Source organism: Arachis ipaensis, chromosome B1 (assembly GCF_059453495.1).
Source record: "Arachis ipaensis isolate K30076 ecotype BB chromosome B1, ASM5945349v1, whole genome shotgun sequence".
In the NCBI taxonomy this organism is placed as follows: Eukaryota; Viridiplantae; Streptophyta; class Magnoliopsida; order Fabales; family Fabaceae; genus Arachis; species Arachis ipaensis.
In genome coordinates, this window is record NC_142436.1 from 47,486,190 (window position 1) to 47,500,785 (window position 14,596).

Genomic DNA, 14,596 nt, shown 5'->3' on the forward strand with positions numbered 1-14,596 from the left:
GGATCGGCAATAAGATCTCTGCCCTTCTACACCACTCTAAAGAAAGGAAAGAGGTTCGAATAGACAACAGAGTGCGAGCAAGCCTTCCAAGATTTCAAAAGGTTCCTGGGACAACCACCTATCCTAACTCGGCCACGGGAAGGAGAACCACTTGTGTTGTACCTCGCAGTAGGAAATCGGGCAGTAGCCTCAGCACTGGTCCGAGAAGATGACAATAGACAACAACCCATATACTTCATCAGTAAAGCACTACAAGGGTCCGAATTGAACTATCAAAAGATAGAAAAATTCGCTTATGCTCTCATACTAACATCTCGACGACTTCGCCCATATTTCCAAGCCCACATCATCAAGGTTCGGACCAACCAGCCCATAAAAAGCATCTTGCAGAAAACAGATCTAGCAGGAAGAATTCTATAATGGACAGTCGAGTTGTCCGAATTCGACCTTCAAAATGAAGCTCGGACAGCCATCAAATCACAATATTTGGCTGACTTCATTGCAAAATTTACAGACATCCCGGATATCCCTACAGAGTGGAACCTCTACGTAGATGGTTCCTCAAATAAAACTGGAAGTGGCGCGGCTGTGATAATTGAAAGTGACCAAGGAACCCAAATCGAACTTTTTCTCAAATTTGGGTTCCCTGCCTCAAACAACCAAGCTGAGTATGAGGCACTACTAGCTGGTTTGAAGCTGGCTAAAGAGGTTGGAGCTCAAAAGCTTATCATCTTCAGCGGCTCACAGGTAGTCACTTCACAAATAGTGGGGAGTTATCAAGCCAAGGATCCCACCATGAAAAAGTACTTGGACAAAACCAAGGAACAGCTCGGACAACTCGGGGAATATGAGGTCTGCCACATACCCCGAGAACAGAATGCTCGAGCTGATGCACTTTCAAAATTAGCCAGCACCAAACCAGGGGGCAACAATAGAAGCCTCATCCAAGAGATGCTGCAGAACCCGTCAATCTCGGAAGAAGAAAAGGTCCTAGCCATAACAGGTCTGGATCAAGGATGGATGGCTCCCATAATTAATTACCTCAAAACAGAAACACTCCCTACAGATAAGAAGGAGGCAAAGAGGTTAAAAAGGGAGGCACAATACTACACCATCATAAACAATACTCTATACAAGAAAGGGATTTCAACACCACTGTTAAAATGTGTGCCGACTTCCAACACAAAAGAAGTTTTAGAAGAAGTACACAGTGGCATCTGTGGCAACCACCTTGGAGCACAAGCCCTTGCCAAAAAAGTACTCCGGGCCGGATTCTATTGGCCAACTTTGCAAAAAGAAGCAATGGAATTCGTAAAGACATGTCCACCATGTCAAAAGCACGCTAATTTTCACATCGCCCACCAGAGGAGCTCATCAGCGTAACGTCACCCTGGCCATTTGCAAAATGGGGACTCAACCTCCTTGGGCCATTCCCTCAGGGATCAGGACAAGTCAAATTCCTCATCGTGGGGTAGACTATTTCACAAAATGGATCGAGGCAAAGCCCTTGGCTCAAAGAAGTCACAAATTCTTATACAGAAACATTATCACAAGGTTTGGGGTCCTATACTCCATTACCACAGATAATGGCACTCAATTCACAGATGTAGGCTTCAAAAAATTGGTGGCCGACTTGAAAATTAAACACCAATTCACATCCGTAGAACACCCCCAGGCTAATGGGCAAGCAGAAGCTGCCAACAAAGTTATACTGGCCGGGTTGAAAAGGAGATTACAGGATGCAAAAGGAGCCTGGGCTGAAGAGCTCCCACATGTCCTATGGGCATATCAAACAACTCCACACTCCACCACAAAGGAATCACCTTTCCGATTAGCTTACGGAATGGAGGCAATGATCCCAGTAGAAGTCGAAGAAGGATCGCCCAGAGTAATCCACTACAATGAAGAGGCCAATTCCCTACTTCAAAAGGAGGAACTCGACCTACTTCCAGAAATTTGAGAACGATCTCGGATCAGGGAAAAGGCATTAAAACGTCGAACGGCTTCAAGATATAATCAAAAGGTAGATGCCATGAGGTTTTGTCGAGAACGACCTCATCCGAATCCGAAATGATATCGGAACAACTCGACCTGGAGAAGAAAAGTTGACAGCAAACTGGAAAGGACCCTACTGAGTCATAGAAGTACTTGGAAAGGGCTACTACAGACTGTCCAAACTCGAAGGGCGAGAGCTTCCCAGGTCATGGCACGCTTGCAACCTACGAAGGTATTATAGTTAGAGGTAATAAGGATCTTAGGATAAGGTGCACTCTTTTTCCTGAAAAGATTTTTTAATGAGGCATCAAGCTAAGATTCATAAAATACCTAACTTAGAGGAGTAAAACTCCCACATGTATATATTTGCATATTTTCTATTTTGAATAAAGTTTTTCAGATTCCCTACAAATCCTTTATCAAGATGCATTAATCTGAAACGCAAAAAATTCATCGCTCGATTATAAAGCTACAGATCGGCAGAAAGTGAAAATTAAATCCACTGCACGATCACGGTAAAGACCAACAAAGATGAAAACCAAATTCATCAGAAGGTCGACCAACGGAGATCAAACCCAATTTCTACGAAATCGGCAAAGATGAAAAAGCGACAAAAATAGAATAATGCAAGAAGTTATCGAAAGTGATCTATAGAAAAGACCTGACGATGTCTTAATAAAAATGGATTGCTAAAAATAACTTAAAGACCGGCCGACGTAGAGAAGTCAGACCAGTTGACCACAATAACCAAAGTTATAAAAAGTAAATCCCTGGAAAGAGGCCTGGCCAGCCCTAAAAAAGAGGATTACTAGAAATAACTTAGAAGGGATCGACGTGATGAAGTCGGCCCAAAACTAAAAGTTATAAAAAGTAATCTCTAAAAGAGATCTGACAAAGGTCCAAAAAGAAGATTACTAGAAATAACTTAGAAGGGATCGACGTGATGAAGTCGGCCCAAAACTAAAAGTTATAAAAAATAATCCCTAAAAGAGACCTGACAAAGGTCCAAAAAGAGGATTACTAGAAATAACTTAGAAGGGATCGGCGTGATGAAGTCGGCCCAAAACTAAAAGTTATAAAAAGTAATCCCTAAAAGAGACCTGACAAAGGTCCAAAAAGAGGATTACTAGAAATAACTTAGAAGGGATCGACGTGATGAAGTCAGCCCAGAACAAAAGTTATAAGAAGTAATCCATAAAAGAGTCCTGACCAAGGTCCAAGAAAAAAGATTACTAGAAATAACTTAGAAGGGACTAGCATGATAAAACCGGCCCGACCAAGATACCAAAAAGGTAAACTCATAAAAGAGACCTAACAAAGGTCCAAACTAATGGATTAAGCTTCAGGCCGAGATGAAGAAATCGGCCAACAGAAGACATACAAGTTGGACCCAGAAATCTAAAATCAAACTACAAGTATGAGAGTACGAAGGCAATCAAAAGAGGCCAGACAATAAGGCTCCAACACTCCCAGAGAAATCTAGAAGGTGTTAGATAGGCGCAGACAAGCATATCATAAAAGAAACAAGGTTATAATAATAACAAGACTCAAGAGGCCACCTAAAGTCGACCCCAGGAGCCTGAGAAGCTACTTTGTTTTTCCAAAAATAAAGTTGCTAACAGAGAAGCAACTAAAAGTATCCAGTAGTTAGAAAATTACAAAATATAAAAAGTTCAAAGCCTACAAGCCAGGCTATATACAAAATATCCAGAGTAATCATAGAGGATCCAAAGAGTTCCCAGTTGCAGCATCCCGGGGTGAAGGAGGACGAGTCTGAAGAGGCACCGCATCTACCGTCCCATCATCCCAGTTCAGAACCTGACAATCAGGATCTGACTCGGGATGACCAACCTCAGCTGCAGGAGTTGAAGAAGTCGGCGCAACAGAGACTTTGGCAGCAGGCACAGGAGCAAGCTCGACATCGTCATCATCATCACGGTCATCAGGGACAATTTTACCATCCTTCACAATGTTGTCCAAGCTGAATAGAGTAAGGTCGAGCTCGGGCACAAGAACGCGAACCTGCTCCTTCAAATTCTCATAAGCAGCATTAACACTACCCACAAGATGACCTTGAAGCTCGGCATAATCAGCTCGGACAGATTCCAAACTCTCCCTGAGATCTATCATCTCCCTATAAGTGGTGATATAGCTCTCCTTATGCTTCATCACTGTATTCTCAGCCAACTTTGCAGAAGCCGCCAAAGCAATAGCTCTAGCCTTTTCACCCTCCAACTCTTTCTCCAACCTGGTCACTTTCACCTTGAGCTCATCCTTCAAACCCTTAATCCGATCAAATTCTGATTTAGCCTCTTCCATAAAGGTCTTCGTCGCATGGATAAGAAGATCTTGGGCGGTTCGGTACAGAGCTGCCCCCATATGTGCCATCTTAATGCTGTTCCGAGTTATAAAATCCAAATGACAAAGAAGAGAAACATCGTCAGTAGGAATGACACCATAGGGACCGATCTGCTGGTCGACAAACCCAACAGCGTCAAAATCAGAAGCATCTAGATTGAAGGGCTCAACAGTCTGAGGTTTTTTTGAAGGAGGAACGACTGTAGGAGAAGAAACAGCAGCAGAAGCCTGAGGAGGATCGAGCACATGGACCCGAGGGGTAGGAATCACCCTCCTCGGTCCAGGAGAGCTCGGCACCGGTTGTTTGGGAGGACCACGAGAAGACCCTTCCCCAGCCACTCTGGCTGAGATATTTTGGGCCGCAGTAGCCTTCCTCGCCTTTTTAAAGGCTTTCATAGAATCGTTGTTCTTGGCCATCTCTAAAAAACAAAATCAACCATAGAAGCAGATTACAAACTGGAAAAAGAAGGAAGCAAAGTAAAAATAGAGCAAAATATATTGATCAATACCGAGTGCAGTTCAGACAAGGGATGGATCCCCTAAAGACTTCTTGGTATCAAGATGGGGAGGTTCCCCCCAAATATCCTCCAAGACATTTACAAAAACCTGCTCAACCTCGTCAAGCATCTCCCACGAGTACCGAGACACTACCATATTCTGTTACCAACACAAGGGAAAGACAGGTTCACCATTTGCTTCTAAGAAAAATAGTCGAGCTCCCTCAACAGCTCGGACCTTAAAAAAGTAATTCTTAAAGTCCCTAAAGGACTCGTCATACATAGCAAACACTTTGTGTCCCTAAGCAGATCGAAAAGAAATCCAAGAGGCTTTCTTTTTCGAGGAAATCCCGGGCTTAGTCAAAACAAAAAGATAAAGAAAGAGAGTCTGAGAAGGTGTGACGTCCAGCTCTTGGCAAAGCAACTGAAAAATCTTGATAAAACCCCGGGAGTTCGGATGGAGTTGGGATGGAGCTACATTACACGACCACAACAAGTCGGTCTCAAAGGAAGTGAAAAGGAAAAGTAATATTCAACTGGCTGAAAAAATAATCATAAGCATAAAAGAAGGGACGCTCCCCCTAGGTCAGAGCAGGAAAGCAAACCTTCTCATCAGAATCAGGCGCTATCAATTCATAGATCTTTTCCTGATCTCTACTCTTACAGAGACGGTGACGTTTCCTAAGCTCCACACAAAACTCAGCATTCACCACAGAAACACACATTAACACAAGAGAGTCCAACCAGTCGGACATCCCCTCAGGAATCTTAGAAGATGTCTCAATAATATTTTTGCGAGAAGACATGGCCAACTAGTCCTACAAACAAAAAAAAGAAAATGGATTACTAACCAAAAACAACTCGGACAAACACGACTCAGAGCAATACAAACAGTAAAAGGAAAACCCCAAGATGCACACCAAGGTCCAGGGGCATCCTTTGGAGGCAGAGACAGAGCGAGGAGGACTCAGAAAAAAGTCTATAAAGCTACACCCCAAAACTCTCGAAGAAAAATTCCCTTCCAGAGAAACAACAACACGAGAAGAAAATTACAAACCAAACAAGTCATCAAACTACAGTTTCAGTCTATCAGCAAAAGGAACTACCAAGCAACAAAACATGCCAAGTGGAAATCATCAAAGACACAACCTTTCTTCAGAAACAAACATGCAAAGCCCTAAAAAGCTTCAACCATCAAGAGAAACACCAAAGAATACATAAGGTCGAAAGAAAGCCAGAAAAATATATCACAGTGATAAGCAAGCACAAGAATATGAAAAGGTTCAAGCTTTCCAACATACATTTAAGAAAAATAAAAAATTTACCAAGAAATAAATGCAAAGGAAGAATGACAAAGGAAGTAAAGAAGCGGAAAGAAGAACCAACCTGAAAAAAAGGAGAAAGCTCCGAAGAAATTGAAGATGAAAAGACAGAATCCAGAAACACCTTTCAAAAAAAAGAAAGCACCAACAATCACCAAACGGTGTCACAGAGAGAAATGTGAAAATGCAAGTCTCAGGCAAAACAAGAAAGGTAGAAAGAAAAAGGGGAAGTTACAGCAAAGAAACAGAGAAGAGAAAACCGTTTTTTTGTGAAAAGTTCAAAATGAACGTGGGAGGCAAAAGAAACGGAGCATTAAAAGAATTAATGAGGTTATTAAACCCTTGCGCATTCCCAAAGCAAGGAGACGCATGTTTTCAAAAGAATGAAAATTAAAAAAAAAATGTTCCGCATTCAAAGGGAGATTCTACAAAGAAAAAGCGACGAAATGCTCGAGTTCGGCTTCACCAGAGAAGGATCGAAGTCCTAAAAACTCGACCTCAAAAGGAAGACCACACTTGAGCAGGGACACTGTTCATACCCTGGGTCGAGCTGTCCGACCCGGGTTGTTTGACGACAAGTCGACCGACCTCTTCAAGTCAGGACTACCCGACCTCTTCTCCAAAAGCTCGGCCAAATCACTACAGAGGCCCAAGAAGGCCCAAACGAAGGAACACAACCCAAATCTAAAGGCAGCCAAAGCCTAGAAAGATAAAGGGCGGTTCCCATAAGGATAAGATGACTTCACTCAAAGATAAGATAAGATAAGATAACTATCTTATCTCCAGAAAGGTCACTTCACACTATTATAAATACACTGGAGCACCCAGATATAACTCATACTCTGATTCTACAAAAAACCTGCTTAATATCCTTGCTAACTTAAGCATCAGAGTCCCTTACAGGTACCCCCCACCCTCCGGTGACGAAGGATCAGTAGTATAGTCAGTCCACATGTCAGATACAACAGCTCCGGCCGCCACTCACCAGCTGGACACGTCATCTCCGACCAGTACAGAAGATCTCGTCCGAGATCGACCTACAGTTTCAGGTAACCCTTGGAACAGAAGTCATCTTATCTTTAAGGGGAACCACCTTTATCTTTCTGGGCTTTGGCTCCTTTAGATTTGGGCTGTGTCCCTTCGTTTGGGCCTGTTTGCGCCTCTTATGGCGATTTGGCCGAGCTTATGTGAAGAGATCGGTAATGGGCCAACCTTCTAAGAGGTCGGCCAACCCGGTCCTTTATAGCTCTAACCGATGTATGAACAGTGTCCCTGCTTGAGTTCGGACCTTTTCGTGAGATCGTGCTTTCAGAGCTTCGATTTCTTTGAGGAAGTCGTGCACAAGCATCCGTCTAGCTTGTTTCTTCATTGCTTTACAATCCTTGTAGATTTTCTAGAGGTTTGGTACTTCACAGTCTGACCTTTTTGAGTGGTAGTGTGGGTTTTCTACCCTTGCCTTCTGGATCATGCCTTGCTTTAAGTTTGTGTTGACAACCCTCTGCCTTGGCGAAGTTATCCTTGCGGCTTGATATCCGGGCTTTTAGTGACTTGTCTGATGACTTTTTAGTGTTCTTTATATAGAACCTTTTTTAGTCTCGGATGACGTTCGTAGCCCTGTTTGAGATTGTGCCTTCTTTGAGCGGAGTTGTATCCCTTTTAGCTAAGAACATTTGATCCTTAAGTTAGTTGTTTCCTAACCTTTTGGTTTGTTCTTTTTTGAGATCGTACTTGTGCCTCTTCTTAGCTGACGTCGACCTGCATGAACAGTGCCCCTGCTTGAGTTCGGACCTTTCCGTGAGATCGTGCTTTCAGAGCTTCAATCTCCTTGGGGAAGTCGTGCTCAAGCATCCTGACTTTGGTCGATCTTGAGTAGTTTCTCTTTGTGCAAGTCTGGTATTGCCCTTTTTAGTTTGTTGAGAGGACTTTTCAGCCTTTCTTTCGACTTTTTTATCTTCACTGCTCGGGTTTTTTAGTCATAATCCAACAACTTTTTAGGTAGTATTCCGGTGGGGAACCTTTTTATAGTTTGTTTGGATGACTTTTTAGCGTCGTTCTTATTTGTGCTTTTGCCTTTTAAGTAGTGTCTTTTTTCAAGACTTCGTACCTTTCAGCAAAGCATTCCTGGACTTCCTTTGGCCGTTGCGAGATGTCTTTGTCCCTTTTGTGGATCTTTGTAGAGTGTTGGCACTTTGCTGTCCGACCTCTTTTTTATCAGATCTTGTTTTGTCTGTCTCCTGCTTAGGTGAGATGACCTCTGGGCTAACTTGTCCAACAACGTTTTAGTTAGTCTGAACAATTTCGATAGCCTTGTCGTGGAGCTGTGGCTTTTTGGGCAAAGCTATGTCCCTTTTAGCGCACGCTTTTCGTTGGTCAGACTTCTCTTGTCGATCCTTCTTTAGCTTTCGTTGGTCCAACTTCTCTTGTCGGTCCAAGCTGTAGCTTTTGTTGGTCTGACTTCTTCTTGTCGGTCCAAGCTGTAGCTTTCGTTGGTCCGACTTCTTCTCGTTGGTCCAATAACATGAATGAGTGCATGCTTTTACCATTGCTTTGATTATTGCCTTTCGTGCCAATTTTTGCAAAATTTTTCAATCTTCAAGGCACAATGGCAACAATCAATTTCTTTCCATTCAATTCACTTGCATTGTTACATCTAAGTCCTAGGTATGCTTTAGTTGTCGTTTACTCATTCATTTGTTACTTAGGTTGCCTGATCTTGGGAAAACACATTTTCTTTTGAGTATTCAACTGTTTTATACATGTTTTTCCCTGATTGACTGTTTGTTTATCTGACGAGCTCTTGATTGAATTGTTTAAGTATTTCCTTGTTCCTATGTGATTTTCTAGCTATTTCTCCTGAATTGTATCCTATTGTTTTTCTTTTTCAGGATGGCCCGCAAAGGGAATGAGAAAGCCAATCATTTGGCTCGTCCAGTCGTCCTCCCCCTGTGCCTCCAAGCAACCAACCGAACACATTCATAAATGCTGAAGCCCAAGAACAATATAAGAAGCTAGAAAAGCGCGCCTTTCATTATGAGAGGAAGCTAAACCTGCCTAAGAAATATGCGGATGAGATCCTTAACAGACTTAACTTTTATCATTGGGAATTCGTAAAATTCGATCTGGTGGAGGTAAATGAACACCAGGTCAAAGAATTTTACGCAATTTTCCTCAAGAGGGATGCCCAAACTATTTTTCTAAGAGGTGTCACCTTAGACACCTCTAATACTGCTTTAGAGGCCCTCTTGGATATTCCGCATATTTCTTTGGCTCGTGACGCTTACACTCAAATAATGACGGACGTGACAACGGGCAAGATTTCTTTGGATGTGGTCCTGAAAAAGATTGGCCAGCCTGAGACAAGATGGAAATATAGCAAGGGAGAACAGCCAGTCCCGTTGAGCATTGACCTCAACCCAAAGGCAAGGATCTGGCAGCAGATCATTGCCGACTACATTCTTTCGAGCACGCATGCCACACATATCTGAATCCGTGTGGCAGTTTTGCTGTGGGATATTCTGGAGGGGAAGAGGATCTCTGTTCTTCCCTTTATCAGAGAGTCGATGATGAAGGTGAACCAACAGCAGAAATTCAACATTCCCTTTCCATCATTGATCACCAGATTAGCAGCCTTATCTGGTGTAGAGAGATTCCCAATAGACCGGACGTCTGTCTACATCAGTAAGCATCCATTTCTGCTATATGGCGATTATGACGGGCCGCCTCAGAAAAAAAGGAAGACCACTGAGCCTCCATCAGCAGCACCAGAGCCTTTAGCACCTCCTACAGCACCCGCACCCACACCCAGACCGCAGACACCATATGAGTTGTGCCGGGAACTCCTTCAGGCCATCCACCGATCCAAATGCCGCAACACTCGCCACTTCCAATGGATAGTGGTGAAGTTTGAAGGAAGAGACCCTGGGCCACCTCCTCCAGATACACCAGAGCCAGAAGCCGAGGAGCCTGCATCTGAGGAGCCAGCAGCTGAAGCTGGCCAGGCAGTCGAGTACCCTGAGCAGAGACCGGAGGAGCCCACGGCTGAGGAGGTAGCAATTGAAAGAGCTGAGGAGCATAGAGCCGAGGAGCCGCGAGTTGAGGAGCCGGCAGCTGAAGCCGAGCTGAGAGCTGAGACAACATCAGAGCCAGCTGGCCACACACTTGAGGAGCATCGAGCTAAGACCACCACGCAGCCATCCAGTGCCATCATTGTTTACCAGCGTCACCACCACCCAGCACCATCCGATGGTGGAGCTTCACATGGTTGATCCCCCTGAGTGATTATTTTGAGCACTGAGGACCGTGCATCATCTAAGTGTGGGGGAGGATCTACTAATTGTGGGTGTAAATATTCTCTTCCTAACACTTGTCATTTAGTTTATTTTCAGTCTTTATTATGTGTTTTGTGGATACCTTCAGTACTTTGACTTATGCATATTTTACTTTAGTATATATATATATATATATATATATATATATATATATATATATATATATATATATATATATATATATATATATACATGTATTGCATTTTATATTGCATGGTATATAGTATAGATATGGATTGTGATTGGATGATGTGAATTGCTTATGCCTAGCTCATTTTGATCCTAATTGTTCATGTTACTTTTAGCTTGTTGAAAATTAGGAAAAGAACTAGGAAATTTTGAAAATTTTTGCATCCATCACATCATAGATGCATATAGGAAATAAGTTTTGGTGAAAACAACTAATTTTCCAAGAATTTTGTTTCAAGGGCATTCTATTGAATTGATTGAGAAAACTATTTTCAAACTTGCTTGAATGGTTTCTTTTTGGAACATAGAAGAGTAAAGAACAAATACCTTGTGAGTTTTTGAGCCATAATGAGTGGTTACACATTTTAACAACTAATTTTATTCATTGAGTGATATATCTCTCCTATGATTGTAATTTTGGTTTTGCTTAATTCTTTATTTCCAATGATTGATGTTTTGATTTGCATTGAGCATGATTGAGGCCATCTTTGTTTAAAAGCTTACTTTTCCCATATAGCCTACCCTTTGTATCTACCATTATTAAACCCTTTTGAGCTTTAATTGACCCCATTGTTTGTAATATTACCACATCACAACCCTAAGCGAAAAACTATGTCTTACCTTGGATTGTATCCTTGATTAGCTTAGGTTGGAGAAATGTGCATCATTTAAGTGTAGGAGAAAATTATGGAAAACATTGGTAGTGAATGAAAATATTTGATTTGGGGGTATTCATTGAAAACTTTGGAAAATGGGTGCATTCATGTATGAGCTATTGAACCATATGCATTGTCTTTATTTAAAAAAAAAAAGCCAAGAGCCTCTTCATCATAAAAAGGGGATGAAAATTATCCCGAAGAAAAGAAAAATGAATAAGAAATACATATGTGATGTGAATGATAAGCCATACATGAATGTTTGTGAAAAAGAATTAATGGAAGGTTAGGATTGTATTTTGTTTTGATTTGGTTGATATAGGTTGATGTGGATGACTTAAACTAATCAAGGTTTAACCATTTTAGTCCACTTAGCCATATCTATCCCACCTTTACCCTAATCCCATTACAACCGTATGAAGTCCTCATGATAATTGTATTCATGCATCACTTGTTGTTGATTGTTAGATGAAAAGCAATTCCTTAAAAGCATGATTAGGAAGAGACTTGAGTGATTAAACCCCTAAACACTGAGTGACTAGAGTGTATACACGCGTAGTGAGGGTTCAATTACTCAATTCTATGTTTCCATACTCCATATCATGTATTCTTGCAAGTTCCTTCACTTTGATGAGTTGAATCAATTCTTTAGATTTTGGATGCATTAGATTAATTCCTTGCTGAGCCCTATTTGTCCATACTTGCTTGGGAACTTGATTGTCTGTTTTCACCAATTTTATATAGATACTATAGATAGATATATCGATATAGATAGTATATAATATACTTGCATGCATATAGATAGTTGCATTTAATAAGTTGATTACCCCTTTGATCATTCTCCTTGTTAGTCTTGATTTGGATGGATTCTAGCACATGAACTCACACTTAAGCATTCAAATAGCATACTTTTGTGTTTGATCCCTAATTTGATTCTAAATGTGAAAACATGTGTTTTAATGCTTAGATTAGTGCTTTTTTTAATTCCACTTTTATGTCATTCGATGCCGTGATATGATTTGTGAGTGATTTCAGGCCTTGGAGGCAAGAATGGATAGCCAAAAGTGGAGGAAAGCATGTACAAGGGAGAAAATATGAAGAAAACAAGAAAAAGTACACACAGTGAAGTGTGCGTGCGCACAGCTTTGCGTGCGCGCGCACAAGCGAGAATTTCCATGTGTGCGTACGCACGCACCTGTGATTACGCATGCACATATGCGTACGCACAGGTCAATTTTCAGCCGAGTGTGCGGACGCACACGTCTGTGCGTCCGCACGGGTCCCTGCACGTGATTTCATTAATGAAACACATGCTGCGCGAATTTGGAGGCCCTTGGCTCATTTTTGGAAGGCTGAATTGCTATTTTGGAGTGCTATATAAAGGAGACTTCAACACTTATCAAAAGGGGGAGCATTTGAAGCACAATTTTACATAGTTTTCATAGTATTAGGAGTAGGAGTAGTGTAGAGTAGAGAGCTCTCCTAGGGTTTATCAATTTCCATTGTAGCATTTTATAGCAAGCTTTGATTTTGAATTTACTTCTTCAATTATAAGTACTCTCAATTTCCTCTTTAATTAAAGCACTTTTACTTTCATTTCCTTTTAGTTCAAGTTACTTGTTCATATTTGCAATTTTGTGTTAGTTGAAGTTTTGATTAATGAATTTTATGTTTTATGCTTCCTTTATGTTTGATTGCTTGTCTATGATTGGTTTTGTTGATAGTTGGTTATAGTTTTCCATTTTACTTTGCAAATTCCCATGTTTTACTTTTATGCACACAAGGTGTTTGTGAAAATGCCAACTCTAGATTTTGAGTAGATTTTCCCACCTTAGCTTGTGGTTTGAGTTCCTAGGATAATGTCTGACATTTAGTGGTAATTCTTGGGTAGTTAGTTGATTCTTGTTTCCATTGACGCTAGCTTTTTAGCAACTAGTTGGTAAGTTAGCTAGGACTTATGGATTAAGGTCAATTATGCTTGCTTGACTTACTCCTCGATGGTTGGGGTTGACTAGGCGAGATTGACTCATCATAATTACCATAGTTGTGGTTGTGGCGATGATAGGATTCCTTAGATTCTCATTCCCAAGTCAATGCTCTTTATAGCATTTTCACTAGTTTTGATCTCATTTCCTCTTTACTCGCACTAATTCACAATTTTGCTCATTTCTTAGTTCTTCTATTGCTTAGCTCTCTTAATATTTAGTTCTTTGATTACAAAACCCCTTTTGTTCTCTTCACAACCGAAAGAAGTAACATTTCATTTGCATTCCTAGGGAGAACGACCCGAGGTTGAAAGACTCTCGGTTTAGATTAGAAATATTAAACTTTGATTTTGAGGATTATTTGTTGGTTTGGATTATACTACCAACGAAGAAATTGTTTTGCTAAATTCTCTGAACCATCGTGATCTTACATCATCAGTTCCTCTCAGAAGTAGGGCTGCACATGGATCGGATAATATCCGCATATCCGTGGTAATTATCCGCTTCTGATCCGAATTTTGCGGATATTATCCGATCCGCACTATGGTAGGATCAGATTGCGGATTTGGTAGTGATATCTGTGGATCCGATCCGCAAATCCGCATATCCGCACATCACATATAAATAGCATAGTTTAAGAAAATAAACCCTAATGTGATATGAATTTTAGTGTGTTGTTTTATGAATTTTATGATATCTTGTTTTTTATTTTTTATGTTGTACTTTGACTTAGAATAATTAAACTTAAATCCTGTTTTTTTTTTTTGTTATTCAAGAGAACTTTTATTGATAATATTTTAGAATTAAATATGCTTAAACAGGTGAAAAATGATTTTTTTTTTCTAAAAATAGCCAAATGGAATTTGGAAACATTTTTTTTTGAATTATGCAGATATACCTGATATCCGATCCGATACGATCCGCATACTTGCGGATCGGATCGGATCGGATCTGGTCTGAAAAATTGCGAATATCGTATCCGATCCGATCCGATGAGTGCAATGCAGATCAGATAGAATTTTAGGCTATATCCGATCCGATCTGATCCGTGTGCAGCCCTACTCAGAAGTGTATAGATACTGGTTGTTGGCAACCATCTTAATAAGCTCATCCGCATCTTCGAGCATCTTTTTCATGTGCAGTGAACCAGCTGTAGAGTGATCTAAGGACATCTTGGCCATCTCAGAGAGGCCATCATAAAAGATCTGCAGCCTGGTCCAGTCTGAAACCATGTCAGGAGGGCACCTCCTGACCATCTGTAAGATC